Source organism: Macaca fascicularis, chromosome 12 (genome assembly GCF_037993035.2).
Source record: "Macaca fascicularis isolate 582-1 chromosome 12, T2T-MFA8v1.1".
NCBI lineage: Eukaryota > Metazoa > Chordata > Mammalia > Primates > Cercopithecidae > Macaca > Macaca fascicularis.
Window position 1 is genome coordinate 1,082,220 of NC_088386.1, and position 16,078 is coordinate 1,098,297.

General features: G+C 48.5%; 1 long non-coding RNA gene across 1 annotated transcript; it reads right to left on the bottom strand.

The window, feature by feature from the left end:
- Positions 1-3,041: 3,041 nt before the first annotated feature.
- LOC141408157 (uncharacterized) lies at positions 3,042-5,971 on the bottom strand. Its single transcript, XR_012421001.1, has 2 exons — positions 5,655-5,971; positions 3,042-3,941 (listed from the first exon to the last, which is right to left on the bottom strand). It is a non-coding gene; the product is annotated as an uncharacterized lncRNA (long non-coding RNA).
- Between the last annotated feature and the right edge of the window lie 10,107 nt (positions 5,972-16,078).

Below are 16,078 nucleotides of genomic sequence, written 5' to 3' on the forward strand. Positions count from 1 at the left end.
TCCCTAAAACTAATCCCTTCCTTGCTCAGGGACTGAAAACCACCTTTGGTAAGATTAATGAAAGGCCACAAGAATAGGATTATGGGAGGGGACTGAATTCTGATAAGGTAGGCATAGTTTCTATAATCCCTTACAGCTCAGGAGTCATATAGCCAGAGGTCACAAGATTTGTGACTCTCCCAATTGCTCCTATAATGTCACTATTGTAGAACCTGAGATTTTTTTTTTTTTTCCGGCTTTTTTCAGACTGACCCCACCTGAACTTGTGACTCATGACTCAAATGGCCCTGTGGTCCCACCCAGAGGTGGACTCAGTGCACAGGGACCATTTTCCACACCTCTGTAATTTTCATCACCAACCAATCAGCTGCACTTATTCCCTAACCCTCCTGCCCATCAATTGTCCATAAAATCTCCTGGCTTCTGAGCCTACAGGGAGACCAATTTGAGTGAGAACGCCAGTTCTCCTGTGTGAGCTGGGCCCTGGTCAATGAAAGTCTTTCTCTACTGCAACAGCACGGTCTCAGGAGTTTGATTCTGTCTGCGCAGCAGGCAGGAAGAACCTATCTGGCAATTACACATACGTGCAAATGGGCCCCTGAAAGTTTGCTCCCCACACAGCAGCGGGAAACAGTTTCTGCTGTGACACCATCAGGACCTACCCCATTTCCGGTAGCATACCCCCCACCTGCTAAGCTGTCAACCACAGAAGCCTTAAAGTCTATATTTCTATGCATAGTCTATCCAAGGAAATAGAGGCCTTCTCTAAGGTAATTCAAATTTTTTTTTTTTTTTTTTTTTGAGACGGAGTCTCGCTCTGTCACCCAGGCTGGAGTGCAGTGGCGCGATCTCGGCTCACTGCAAGCTCTGCCTCCCAGGTTCACGCCATTCTCCTGCCTCAGCCTCCTGAGTAGCTGGGACCACAGGCACCCGCCACCACGCCCGGCTAATTTTTTTGTATTTTTAGTAGTGACGAGGTTTCACCGTGTTAGCCAGGATGGTCTTGATCTCCTGACCTCTTGATCCACCCTCCTCGGCCTCCCAAAGTGCTGGGATTACAGGCGTGAGCCACTGCGCCCGGCCGGTAATTCAAGTTTTTTAAATGATGTTCCCCAAAATATTTCCAGGCCCTACCCACTGCCCAGTTCCAAAACTACTGGCATATTTTTAAATGTTTCTTACAGCAGCACCTCATTCCTGGAACCAAAATTCCTATTAGTGTTCTGTTGCTGTGAAAGTTTTAACCTCATGGCTTAAAACAACACAAATACATGACCATGCCATGCCCATGGGTAAGAACTCTGCCATGGCCTGACTTGGTTCTCTGCTGAAGGTCTCATGCTCAAGATGTCGACTGGCCACAAGCTCTCTGAAGGCTCTGCAGAAGAATTTGCCTTCCAGCCCATTTAGGTTGTTGGCAAAATTCCGTTTCTTGCAGTTGAATGACTGAGGCAGGCGTTTGCTAGTTGGGAGCCACTGTCAACGCCTAGAGGCCACTTGACTGCTTCCCACAGGCCCTCTCACAATACCTCAGCTTCCTCCTTCAGGGACAGCCTCAGGATCTCTTGCATCAAATCCTTCCTAGGCTTTGAATCTCTGACTTCTCTTGTCTGTGACCTCTAGACCCAGATACAAAGGACTCCCATGATTTGGTCAGAACTTTCAAGGACATCACCCTTCCTTAATCAATAATCTCCCTTTCTTAAAGTGCCATGTGATTAACACAGTCACGAGACTGATAGCCCATTATATTCACAGTCCCTCCCACCCTTGCAGGGAGGAATTATATACGAAGTGGGTTGTTGAGGGTTATCTTAGAATTCTCCCTACCACAGTCTCCTCTGAGACAGATTCTGCCAATGCAGACACAAGAGTTTCATTCAAAAGCTCAAGCTCTAGCAGAAGATGCAGAAAAGTAAATTGATAATTTCCTTTTTTTAATTTTTTTTTTTTTTTGAGACAGAGTCTTGCTCTGTAGCCCTGGCTGGAGTGCAGTGGCACTATCTCGGCTCACTGTAACCTCTACCTCCTGGACTCAAGCCATTCTCCTGCCTCAGCCTCCCAAGTAGCTGGGATTATAGGCACATGCCACCATGCCCAGCTATATTTTGTATTATTAGTAGAGATAGGGTTTCACTATGTTGGCCAAGCTGGTCTCGAACTCCTGACCTCAGGTGATCCGCCCACCTGGGCCTCCCAAACTGCTGGGATTATAGGCATGAGCCACTGTGCTCAACCCGTTTGTTTGTTTGTTTGTTTGTTTGTTTGTTTGTTTTTAAACAGTTTCACTCTTGTAGCCCAGACTGGGGTGCAATGGTGCGATCTTGGCTCACTGCAATCTCTGCTTCTTGGGTCCTGGGTTCAAGGCTGGTCTTGAACTCCTGACCTCAGCCGATCCACCCACCTCGGTCTCCTAAAGTGCTGGGATTACAGGAGTGAGCCACTGCACCCGACCAAGGGATGATTTCAATGTATTGTGAAAAGAACCAGAATAAACACAGGCACAAGAGTCTCAAGTTTACACATGGAATAATAATGTGTTTTTCTAATGTATCTACTTTCTTTTTTTTTTTTTTTTTTTTTTTTTGAGACGGAGTCTCGCTCTGTCGCTCGGGCTGGAGTGCAGTGGCCGGATCTCAGCTCACTGCAAGCTCCGCCTCCCGGGTTAACGCCATTTTCCTGCCTCAGCCTCCTGTGTAGCTGGGACTACAGGCGCCCACCACCTCCCCCGGCTAGTTTTTTGTATTTTTTAGTAGAGACGGGGTTTCACCGTGTTAGCCAGGATAGTCTTGATCTCCTGACCTCGTGATCCGCCCGTCTCGGCCTCCCAAAGTGCTGGGATTAGAGGCTTGAGCCACCGCGCCCGGCCAATGTATCTACTTTCATCTACCCTTTAAAAAAACACTTGATCTTTTTATACTCTCTGAACTGTTTTTTTTTCTTTGTAAATCATACATCTGGTAAGAGGTTAATATCCAGAATATTTTCTTTTTAAACTTCTACAACTGAACAACAAAAATCAAAGAACCCAATTCAAAAACTGGCAAAGGACTTGAATAGACATTTATTTTTATTTTATTTTTTGAGACAGAGTTTCGCTCTTGTTGCCCAGGCTGGAGTGCAGCAGTGTGATCCTGGCTCACTGCAACCTCTGCCTCCCAGGTCCAAGTTGTTCTCCTGCCTCAGCCTCCTGAGTAGCTGGGATTACAGGCGCCTGCCACCACCCCCAGCCAATTTTTTTTGTATTTTTAGTAGAGACAGATTTCACCATGTTGGCCAGGCTTGTCTTGAACTCCTGACCTCAGGTGATCCACGCGCTTCAGCCTCCTAAAGTGCTGGGATTACAGGCGTGAGTCACTGCATCCGGCCTTGAATAGACATTTCTCTAAAGAGGATATACAAATAGCCAATAACATATAAAAAGATGCTCAACATCACTAAACATTAGGGAAATGCAAATGAAAACAATGAGATACCACCTCACATCCATTGAAAACACAGAAAATAAAAACTGTTGGCGAGGACTTAGAGAAAGCAGACCCTGTGCCTGCTGTTGGCGAGGACGTAGAGAAAGCGGACCCGTGCCTGCTGTTGGCGAGGACGTAGAGAAAGCGGAACCCGTGCCTGCTGTTGGAAATCGAAAACGGTGCAGATGCTGTGAATGCCAGTTCCTCAAACAATTGAACATCAAATTAAAAAATAAAACTTCAACTTCACTGAACATTTAAACATAAAAGTTTGGCAGTTCCTCGAAAAATTAAACAGAATTACCCTTTGGTCCGCAATTCTGCTTCGGGGTATACACCCGGAAGGATTGAAAGCAAGGTCTTGAAGTGACAACTGTCTGCCTAGAAGCATCACTCACAAAGCCCAGAGGTGGAATCAGCCCAAGCCTCCGTGTGTAGACGAATGGATACATAAAACGTGGTACAGTCTTCACCCTTGAAAAGGAATGAAATTCTGATGCATAATACAACGGCTGAACTTTAAAGACGTTACATTAAGTGAAAGAAGGCAGCCACACCAGCACAGGCACTATGGGGCTCCACTCCCATTAGTTGTGTCTCGAGAGGCCCCGAGAGGCCAGAGAACTAGAGACAGGAAGTAGAATGGTGGGAGCTGGAGGGAGGGGAATGTGGGGTTTGTGTTGAATGGGGGCCGAGTGTCAGTCTGGGAAGATGAAAAAGTCCTGGAGATGGACGGTGGTGACGGCTGCCCAACAGTGTGAATGTACTTCATGCCACTGAACTGTACACTTAAAACTGGTTAAAATGCAAATTTATGTTATGTATATTTTACCACAATTTTTAAAAACTGGAAAAAAGTAATGCGCCCCTCCCTAGTATGGCCAGAGGTGTAGAGGATGAGACTGAGAGTTGTATAGGGAAGCTGGAGGGGTAGGCAAGGCAAGAAGCCTGAGGGTGGCTGCAGAGGAGGAGCCCAATGTGGGGTGTGGAAGTGTCACACAGGGTGGGTGACACTGGGTGGGGCCGAAACACACTAGGCAGGTGGCTGAGGACAAAGGTGGCCTGGCCCCGGAAAGCTGCAGAAACACTGTCTTCAGGGAGGTGAAAGGGGCTTTGGAGAGCTGGGGTGCTGGAATGCACTGCCCACCATCTGGGCTGTTCCTCAGGCGTCCAGGGACCCACCTCCCACACCACGTCACCTCACAATGATGTACATTGTCAGTTTGAGACGAGGAGCCTGAAGCCAAGGACAACCCACCTCATGTGGGGAGCATGGGTGTGGGCGGGCCTGCCGGCCACCTGCCCCTCTTTGTCCTGCTGTTGGCCCTCAGCATGACCCCACCTGCCTGGCCCAAGCTGCTCCCAAGGGAGCGCAGAAGACAGCTATTGTTCAGTCTGGATATGGGACAGGGTTGCCAAGTCACAAGCTGGGTGGGCCTACAGAGTAGGAGGTTCCCAGTGACAGCCTATAGTGCTGTGAGCAGAGGAGGGACTCCAGGCAGGCTGTGGGCACCCCGTGGAGCAAGTGCCCTGAGGCCTCACAGCCACCCCTGCGTTCCCCCTCACAGACGCGGTGCCAGCATCACCCAGTGGCACAGTGACCTGCAGGCAGGGTCAGGGCAGCACTGGGCCTCAGCAGAAGGGCTCTGGTGACCACTACCCCCATGGCCTCTCTCCACAGGCTCGAGGTGCCAAGGGGCTGTGCTCTCCCATGCCATGCCCTGCATACCAGACCAGACAGTGCCTTCCTCTTCTCCTTGCACGCTCACCACCAGATGGATTTTTCCTGTCCCTGTTCTCCAGGAATAAGTTGCTCTGAGCTTGCCACCAGGTGGCATCGTGAAACTGTTTTACAAGGGCCTAATCAGCTAAACTCACAGCCCCAGACTCTGAACTGGTACCTACTCTTCCCTCCCTCGGCAGCCTGTTTACCTGTGGCTCCCGCATCCCCTCCAAGCCATCCACACCATCCCAGACCCGCAGGAGTGTCCCGTGTCTCCTCCGCCCCTCGGGAGGGGACGCTCACTCTGGGAATCCCTTTAGCGCTCAGGGGGGACTTTCAAGTTCGTTCTCCTCCTCTGTGGGTCCCCGGGTGTGCCAGCCGCCTTTCTCACTGTGTTCATCAGTGTTCTCCAGAGGCACAGAACTAACACATGAAAGGGCATTTATTGAGAAGAACTGACTCACACGATCCCAGGGTGAAGTCCCATGACAGGCCGTCTGCAAGCTGAGGAGCAGGGAAGCCAGTAGTGGCTCAGTCCGAGTCCAAAAACCTGAGAAGTAGGGAAGCCAAGAGTGCAGCCTTCAGTCTGTGGCCGAAGGCCTGAGAACTCTGGCAAACCACTGGTGTAAGTCCAAGAGTCCAGAAGCTGAAGAACCAGGAGTCTGATGTTCGAGGGTATGAAGCATTCAGCAGGGAAGAAGGATGAAGCCTGGGAGACTCGGCAAGTCAGCTTCCTCCACCTTCTTCTGCCTGCTTTTTCTCGCCATGCTGGCAGCCGATTGGATGGTGCCCACCCACATTGTAGGTGGGTCTTCCTCTCCCAGTCCACTGACTCACATGTGAATCTCTGCTGGCAACACCCAGAAACACCCAGAAACAATACTTTGCATCCTTCAGTCCAATCAAGTTGACACTTAATATTAACCACTAACTATCACATTCACCTTCCCTGCTGCTCTGCAAGCACCCTTGGGGCAGAGGCCACATCTCACTCGTGTTGCCAAAGGCCTGGGCAGTGGGAGATGTTGCTCCCTGAGGCCTCTGTGGCTGCCTCCTCCTCCCCAGCCACGGTGATGGGGCTGCCGGAAGGCAGTGACTGCCCTCCGAGATTCCAGAGCCATGTTTTTGCAGGATCAGGAAGAACAGAGGGGTAGGGCTGAGGGGTGCGGCCCCACGCTGCGCAACCCCGTGCAGGGCCTACCCTCTGAGACTGAGGTTGGTATCACATGGTCCCCTGATGCCTTCAGATCATCTACAGGAGTGCAGACTATGTTCCATTCTGTGTTGAGAGTGAGGGGTGCCGGTACCATGTTGTCTGAGAGGGGAAAGTGCTCTTCCTCTTTGGAGGCAGTTCCAGAGGACTCGGGTCACCGATGTTGAAGGCAAAGTATCTCTTCCCTCCTCAGCTATATTTGAAGAAACCTTCAGGGCCTGCCTTGACAGAGCAGGTTCCAGTAAGTGGCAGGTGAAGACACCTGGAGAAGTGGGGCCATCCACTCCTGCTGGCATCAGATGTGCTGGTGCTACAGGGATGGTGACGACAGTTGACTGTCCTACCACATGACCAGGCGGGGAACACAGCTCCTTGTGCTACCTGTAACGCAACACATCTAGATCCAACCAGTAACCCTCCTTCTCAGTGCTGAGGGTCCGTCTCCAAAGTGGTGCCTGAATGAACTTAGCAAACCTGACAGCACTTGACGGGAGACTGGCCCACCCTGGAGGGCCTAGGCTCCTCCGAGGGTCCCCTGGCCACTCCAGCAGGGCCTTCTCACACGCTGCTGGGAGTGTGGAGTAGATGCCGTGGAGGGCAAAGCAGCACATCTCGCACAGCTGACCATGCGATTCCTCCTGCTAGAAAAACATCCTAGGTGAACATTCAGACTCCTCCACCTAGCAACCTTGTCACTGCCCTGCTGGTAAGACTGGAAAAAAGCAAAAGCATCCATCAGAGAACAGCGGCGAAATAAGTGGTGAGGTGCCCAGAGAAGGGAACGCTGCAGAGCATTTTCGTAGAATGAACTAGGCTTGTGAATGGCAACAACATTGGCCCGGAAGGTAGGATGTTGAGTGGAAAACGCCAGCAGTAGAATGAAGCAACCATACCAAATACAGAATAAATGCTATATATAGTTCAGGGACTGTGTATTTGCAGCAAAATTAAAAAACACGGGCAGGAGGAAGATATGGTAACTCCGGGGTGGATACTGCACAGGGAGGGAGAGAATAGGCCAGAGGATGCGGTCAAAGGGGTCTGTAACTGTATGTGAGAGGCTTTGCTATGTTAAAAAATGTATACAGTATGTAATATATGTTTACATGTAAATATATTTATATCTAGTTATATGTAACATAAAACGTTATATAAAAATAATTGGAGCCGGGCGCGGTGGCTCAAGCCTGTAATCCCAGCACTTTGGGAGGCTGAGACGGGCGGATCACAAGGTCAGGAGATCGAGACCATCCTGGCTAACACGGTGAAACCCCGTCTCTACTAAAAAATACAAAAAGCTAGCCGGGCGAGGTGGCGGGCGCCTGTAGTCCCAGCTACTCGGGAGGCTGAGGCAGGAGAATGGCGTGAACCCGGGAGGCGGAGCTTGCAGTGAGCTGAGATCCGGCCACTGCACTCCAGCCTGGGTGACAGAGCGAGACTCCGTCTCAAAAAAAAAAAAAAAAAAAAAAAAAAAAATTGGAAGCTCGCCAGACACAGTGGCTCACACCTGTAATATCAGCACTTTGGGAGGCCGAGGCAGGTGGATCACTTGAGGTCAGGAGTTCAAGACCAGCTTGGCTAACATGGCGAAACCCCATTTCTACTAAAAATAAAAAAATTAGCCGGGCATGGTGGCACACACCTGTAATCCCAGCTACTTGGGAGGCTGAGGCAGGAGAATTGCTTGAACACGGGAGGTGGAGCTTGCAGTGAGCCAAGAGTGTACCACTGTACTCCAGCCTGGGCGACAGAGCGAGACTCTGTCTCAAATAAGAATAATAATAATTGGAAGCAAATATGGCAAAATGTGAACATTTGCTAATCCTGGATAGTGGGTCCATGAGTGTCTGCTAATCCTAGTCTGCATTTCTCAGTGTATTTCAAATACTTCACAGTGCTAATAAAAGAACAAAGTGTTTGCTATAAAAATTTTTTTTTCTAGAGATGGAGTCTCACTCTGTCACCCAGGTTGGAGATAACCCCAATTTCCTGGGCTCAAGCGATCCTCCTGCCTCAGCTTCCCAAGCAGCTGGGACTGCAGGCATGTGTCACCAGGTATGGCTAAGTTTTTAATTTTTAATTTTTATTTTTGGAGAGACAGAATCTCATTATGTTGTCCAGGCTATTCTCAGACTCATAACCTCAAACTTCTGGCCTCAAGTGATCCTCCTGCCTCGGGCTTCCAAAGTGCTGGGATTACAGGGGTGAGCCACCATGCCCAGCCTTTTCAGTATATTTGAAATAAATAGGACACAGTGCTAATAAAAGAGTGCTTACAAAGCGTTTGCTGTAAATTAATCTTTTTTTTTTTTTAAGACGAGTCTCACTCTGTTGCCAGGCTGGAGTGCAGTGGCGCTATCTCGGCTCACTGCAACCTTCAACTCCCTGGTTCAAGTGATTCTTCTGCCTCAGTGTCCCTAGTAGCTGGGATTACAGGCACACACTACCACATCCGGCTAATTTTTGTATTTTTAGTAGAGATGGGGTTTCACCATGTTGGTTAGGATGGTCTCGATCTCCTGACCTTGTGATCCACCCGCCTCGGCCTCCCAAAGTGCTGGGATTACAGGCATGAACCACCGCGCCCGGCCAATTAATCTTTAAAGTTAAATGAACACAACAGGCTGGGACCTGCATGGTAGGACTGCTCCAGGCAGAGGGGCAGTGCGTAGGTGGACTCTGGGCTGGGCATGGGCGGGGTGTGCTGAGCAAAGGACAGCGGGTGGGGCAGCTGCCGCCCTGCAGGGAGGGTAGCCACAGGGCTTGACAACAGACCAGGACAGCTGGGATGACTTTAATTATCATCCAGACTTTATGGACCTTCGGGAGGCTTCAGTGGGGGTGGACATGGTGGTCAGAAGAGAAATATGGTCATCGACTAAAAAGGCTTTTCGTTTTCTTTTTTTTTTTTTTGAGACAGAGTCTCACTCTGTTGCCCAGGCTGGAGTGCAGTGGCATGATTGCGGCTCACTGCAAGCACCGCCTCCCAGGTTCACGCCATTCTCCTGCCTCAGCCTCCCGAGTAGCTGGGACTACAGGTGCTGCCACCATGCCCAGCTAATTTTTTGTATTTTTAGTGGAGATGGGGTTTCACCGTGTTAGCCAGGATGGTCTCAATCTCCTGACCTCGTGATTAGCCCGCCTCGGCCTCCCAAAGTGCTGGGATTACAGGCGTGAGCCACCGCGCCCGGCCTGAAGAGGCTTTTCAAAGGCTTCACGTGTGTGCTAAAATCCAATAAAATAAACTCCACCACTCAAGTCAATGGATAAATAAAAAGTCGCTCTGCCATGAGGAGAAGGGTGATAGAGGAGCTAGTGTGTGGAGGAGCAGAGCCCATGCACACTAGGAGGAGCGGGAGGCGGGCCAGTTGCATGTCGGGAAGAAGGACCAAATGCCATTATCATCCTTGCCAGCGCCCCTAGGTGCATACAATCATTATATTTATCCTTCTCAGAACTGACTGGGCACCGCTCTGAGCCAGCAGTCACCATGTGAAGTGGGATTGGGGCATGGGGCCAAAGAGACCCAGCCCGGCCAGGAGCTCAGTGTGGTAAAGGGGGTCAGGCCAGAAATTGAAATGGGGGGGGAAATATTGGGGGGCTCTGGGAGCTGTCAGAATTAGTTTATCTTAAGCAGTACATATTACTTATTTTTTAAAATCCAGGTTTAACCAAGAGATGCAGCAACATTCCAATATCCTTTGATACGGATTGGAAATCTCATTGTAAAGATGTCAATACGCTCAAGATCTCTCAGATCTCCAGGAACGTTCCAGAAAAGCGTCATACCTCTGACACTCCTGATCAATTTAGAACCTGGCTTTGGAGGAGCACTCCTCTTCTCTACCTCTGGCCCATCACAAGGACACCTCCCTCTGCTTCCAGGACTCCTCCAGCCCCTCGTCTACCTGGATGTTCACTCTATCCTTGCAGATGCTGCGTTTAGTCTTGTTGCTCTGCAGTTTAAGTTGCCTCTCTCTACCTTCCTGTCACAGCCAAGGGAGCCCACGTGAAATGCCATGGCATGGCCCTGGCCTCTGCTCAAACTGAGTCTTTGGCCTCAGATTTCCCTCTCACCTTTTCCCCCAATTTAAATCCGCTGGTCTTAAAGACAAGCCATTTTAATCTTCAGTCTGGCATTTACCTCTCTGCACAATAGGCACTGAGGGTACGCTGGTGGGCAGGACAGACACAGCCCCTGCCTTCATGGAGCTGGTCCTCATAGCAAGCTTAGGCATAAACCACACATTAAACATTAAGAAAAATTGTAGTAAATGGTGTTAGAGGAATAAAGGGCAACATATGAGTACAGGCATACCTTAGTGCATACAAGGTATGTACCGTAATAACTGATGAAGGCGGCTACACTAAACAACAAATTTTCCATGTAGATGAAACAGCTTTCTGTTGAAAGAAGATGCCGCCAGCCTGAGTAACATGGAGAAACTCCTTCTCTACTAAAATACAGAAAACAAAACCAGGCCGTGTGTGGTGTCTCACGCCTGTAATCCCTGCACTTTGGGAGGCTGAGGCGGGCAGATCACAAGGTCAGGAGACTGAGACCATCCTGGCTAACATGGTGAAACCCCGTCTCTACTAAAAATACAAAAAATTAGCTGTGCATGGTGGTGGGTGCCTGTAGTCCCAGCTACTCGGGAGGCTGAGGCAGGAGAATGGTGTGAACCCGGGAGGCAGAGCTTGCAGTGAGTGGAGATCGCACCACTGCACTCCAGCCTGGGTGACAGAGTGAGACTCCGTTTCAAAAAAAAAAAAAAAAACCCAGCTAGGCATGATGATGCATGCCTGTAGTCCCAGCTACTGAGGTGGGAGAATCACCTGAGCCTGGGAAGTCAAGGCTGCAGTGAGCTGTGATTACACCACTGCACTCCAGCCTGCATGACGGAAGTGAGACTCTGTCAAAAAAAACAAAAACAAAAAACAAGAAAGAAGATGCCATCTAGGGCTTCCATAGCCAGAGAGAAGTCAATGCCTGGCTTCAAAGTTTCAAATTAACAGACTGACTCTCTTGTTAGGAGTTAGTGCAGCTGGTGACGTTAAGTTGAAGCCAGTGCTTATTTACCCTTCTGAAAATCAGAGGGCCCTTAAGAATTACACTAAATCTACTCTGCCTGTGCTCTATCAATGCAGCAACAAAGCCTGGGTGACAGCACATCGGTTTACAGAATGGTTTACTGAATATTTTAAGCCTGCTGTTGAGACCTACTGCTCAGAAAAAAAGATTCCTTTCAAAATATTACTGCTCATTGACAAGGTGCCTAAGAGCTCTGGTGGAGGTGTATATAAAGAGGTTAAGGTTTATGTGCTTTCTAACACAACATTCATTTTTCAGCCCATGGATCAAGAAGTAATTTCAACTTTTGCCTTACTATTTAAGAAATACATTTCATAAGGCTGTAGCTGCCATAAATAGTGATTCCTTTGATGGAACTGGGCAAAATAAACTGAAAACTTTCTGGAAAGAATTTACCATGTTAAATGCCAATAGGAACATTCATTATTCATGGTAGGAATTCAAAATGTCAACATTAACAGGTGTTTGGAAGAAGTTGTTTTCCACCCCCATGGATAACTTTGAGAGGTTCAAGACTTTGGTGGGGGAAGTAACTGCAGATGTGGTGGAAATAGCAAGAGAGCTAGAATTAGAAGTGGAGTCTGAAGATGTGACTGAATTGTTGGAATCTCATGATCAAACTGTAAGAGATGAGGAGTTGCTTCTTATGAATGAGGAAAGAAAGTGGTTTAATGAGAAATGAATCTACTCTTGGTGAAGATACTGTGAATATTATTGAAATATTACATCCATTTCTTCGATAAGGCAGCAGTAGAACTTGAGAGGATTGACTCCAGATTTGGAAGAATTTCTATTTACTGTAGGTAAAATGCTATCAAACAGCACTGCATGCCATGGAGAAATCTTTCATGAAAAGAAGAGTCAATCAATGCAGCAAATCTCATTGTCGTGTTTTGAGAAATTGCCACAGCCACCCCAGCCTTCAGCAATCACCACCCTGATCAGTCAGCAGTCGTCAACATTGAGGCAAGGCTCTCCACCAGCAAAAAGATGATCACTTGCTGAAGCCTCAGATGATTGTTAGCATTTTTTAGCAAGAAAGTGTTTGAAAATTAGGGTGTATACATTGTTTTTTTAAGACATAGTGCTATTGCACACTTACTAGACTACATTATAGTATAGACATAACTTTTATATGGACTGAGAAACTAAAAAAATCATGTGACTTGCCTTCTTCTGATATTCACTTTATCGTGCTGGTATGGAACCAAACCTGCACTATCTCTGAGGTATGCCTGTATAAAGCAGGGAGTCAAGGTCCATTCTAAGCATCAGGAGACATTTTCCAGAAGAGTCATTCAAACTGAGATCTGGCTGAGCAGAAGTGAAACGTGCAAAGAGGGTAGCAGTGTCACCAGATAACAAAGATTGTGCATTCTTTTTTTTCTCTCTTTTCTTTTTCTTTTCTTTTCTTTTTTTTTTTTGAGACGGAGTATCCCTCTGTTGCCCAGGCTGGAGTGCTGTGGCACGATCTTGGCTCACTGCAAGCTCTGCCTCCTGGGTTCACGCCATTCTCCTGCCTCAGCCTCCCAAGTAGCTGGGACTACAGGTGCCCACCACTGGTCCCGGCTAATTTTTTGTATTTTTAGTAGAGATGGGGTTTCACCATGGTCTCGATCGCCTGACCTCATGATCGGCCGGCCTCGGCCTCCCAAAGTGCTGGGATTACAGGCACGAGCCATGGCGCCCGGCCTAGGTTGTGCATTCATTAAGGAGTAGAAGGGATGCAAGAGAGCTGGAGTACAGAGGATTGATGTGGGAGGGACAAGGGATAGTGATATAGTTTGGATGTTTGTCCCATCCAAATCTCATGTTGAAATGTGATTCCAAATGTTGAAGGTGGGGCCTGGGGGAGGTAATTGGATCCTGGGGCAGATCCCATTATTTGGCACCATCCTTTTAGTGATAAGCGAGTTCTCACCCAGTTAATTCATGTGAGATTTGGTTGTTTAAAAGTCTAGGACCTCCCCCCACACCTTGCTTCCACTCTCGCCATGTGACACGCCTTCTCCCCCTTTGCCTTCCACCATGATTATAAGCATCCTGAGGCCCTCACCAGAAGTGGACGCTGGTACCACACTTCCTGTGCCACACAACATGATATGATGGTGGTGATGATGATGGTGATGATGATAATGATGGTGATGATCGTGCTGACGGTGATGATGGTGCTGATGATAGTGATGGTGATGATGATAATGATGGGGTGGTGTTGCTGATGACAGTGATGATAGTAATGACGGTAATGAAGTGCTAATGATAGTGATGATGATGATGATGATGATGACAGTGATGATGGTGCTGATGATAGTGATGATGATAACAGTGATGGATGGTGCTGATGATAGTGATGGTGATGATGATAATGATGGTGGTGGTGGTGCTGATGATAGTGATGATGGTGTTGATGATGATAATGATGGTGGTGGTGGTGCTAATGATAGTGATGATGGTGCTGATGATAGTGATGATGATAATAGTGATGGGTGGTGCTGATGAAGATAGTGATGATAATGATGGTGGTAATAACAATGGTGGTGGTGATTATATGGCTGCTACCGTTTGAATGTGTTTCTTAAACTTCATGTGTTGGAAACTTAATCCCTAATGCAACAGTGTTCAGAGGTGGGGCCTCTAAGAGGTGATTAGGTAATGAGGGCTCTGCCCTCATGAATGAATTAATGGTGTTATAATGGAAGTGAAAGTGGGTTAGTTATCTTGGGAGGGAGTTCTTGATAGAAGGATGAGTTTGGCCTCCTTCCCTTCTCTTTCTCACATGTGCTGTCTTGCCCTTCCACCTTCCATCACGGCATGACGAGCAAGAAGGCCCTGGCAAAAGGCTGGCACCTTGACCTTGAACTTCACAGCCTCAGAAACTATAAGAAATAAATCTGTTTTTTATAAATTACCCAGTCTCAGGTATTCTGTTATAGTAGCGTTAAACAGATTATGACAATGGTGATGGTGGTAATGTGATGATGGTGATGATGACGACGATGAGATAAGGATGAGGGTGATGGTGATAGTGATGAAGACGTGAAGATAATAAAGATGTGTTGACTGATATTGATGGAGATTATGATAATGATGAAGCGTCCAGTACCAATGCCAGCCAGGAAGGTAGAGGTAGAAAGATCATCCAGGAAACAGATGGAGTGAGGATGGAAATAACACAGGATTTGGAGTGAGACATGCCTATTCTCCACCACTTGTTTGTTAGGTGGCCTTAGGAAAATTAATTGGCCTCATATTGAAGTCAATTTCCTGATCCTCGGCAGGGTTCTGGAGGGTGAAAGGAAATGTAAAATGGTACCCAGAATTTGCCAAGTCAGTTCTTTGTGCATTACCTCTGCTACACATGTATGTACCCAGGTGCAATGATGAGGGCCCGGGGTGGAGATGTTCTCTGCTCCTGCAGCTAGGTCAGGTGACATGGCCAGTTGCTGAGGGACACTGTATTGCTGCCAGGAAACCAAGAACCCCTGTTTAGATAATCCTTTTCAACCTGGTAGTCCTGGCTGCCAGCTGCCTGTAGGAGCTGCTGTGTGATGGGGGGCCCAGCTGGGAGTCTCAGTCACCTCTGCCAGTGCCCAGTGCCTACACTCTGACTGCCCGAGCCTCGACCTGGCACCACGGTGAGTAACTCCTGTCCTGCTGCCACCACTAGGGGACATAGCAACAGGGTCTGCATGTCTCAGGAAAGATGGCTTTTTTTTTTTTGAGATGGAGTTTCGCTCTTGCTGTCCAGACTGGAGTGCAATGGCTTGATCTCAGCTCACTGTAACCTCCACCTCCTGGATTCAAGAGATTCTCCTACCTCAGGCTTCTGAGTAGCTGGGATTACAGGCATGTGCTACCATGCCCAGCTAATTTTTATATTTTTAGTAGAAACAGGGTTTCTCCATGTTGATCAGGCTGGTTTCAAACTCCTGACTTCAGGTGATCTGCCCGTCTCGGCCTCCGAAACTGCAAAGTGCTGGGATTACGGGTGTGAGCCACCACACCCCGCCAAAAGATGGCTTCTTCATAACACAGAGGTGACCTTAGGCAAGGCACTGAACCTCCCTGGGCTTCAGTTTCCCACAGAGCAGCATGTCATTTCTGTGAGATGTGCTCAGTGTCTGCACAGAAGGTGTCCCACGGTGAGGCCGTGGGTGGTCACTATTACCTCACCTCAGCGGTAGGGCCCAGGAGCATGTCCGTTCTGTGGTTTAAACATGTTGGCATTAGGCACACCTACAGTCTCAGTTTACCTCCAGCTTCCTAGAGGGCAGGGACACTCCAGCATCCCCAGGCTCTTGAAGTGCTAGGGATGGCTGAGATTCGACTTCCAAAGCTATGTTCAGATTCATTAGCCTGTGCTGCACACACACCCTGCGTCTGCACCCAAGGCCAGCAGGCCGGTCCTGACTCATAATGACTACAGGAACGGGGGCAGAGGAGTTAAAGGCTGCAGGGTCCTAACCAGGGAGGCCAGCCCTGGGTGACTCCACATTTGGGGTCGATTACAGTGCAGAAACTAAGGGTGGTTCGGAGAAAGCCCATCTTCCCTTCCGGAGGAACGGCAGTGCCATAGGGCGGAC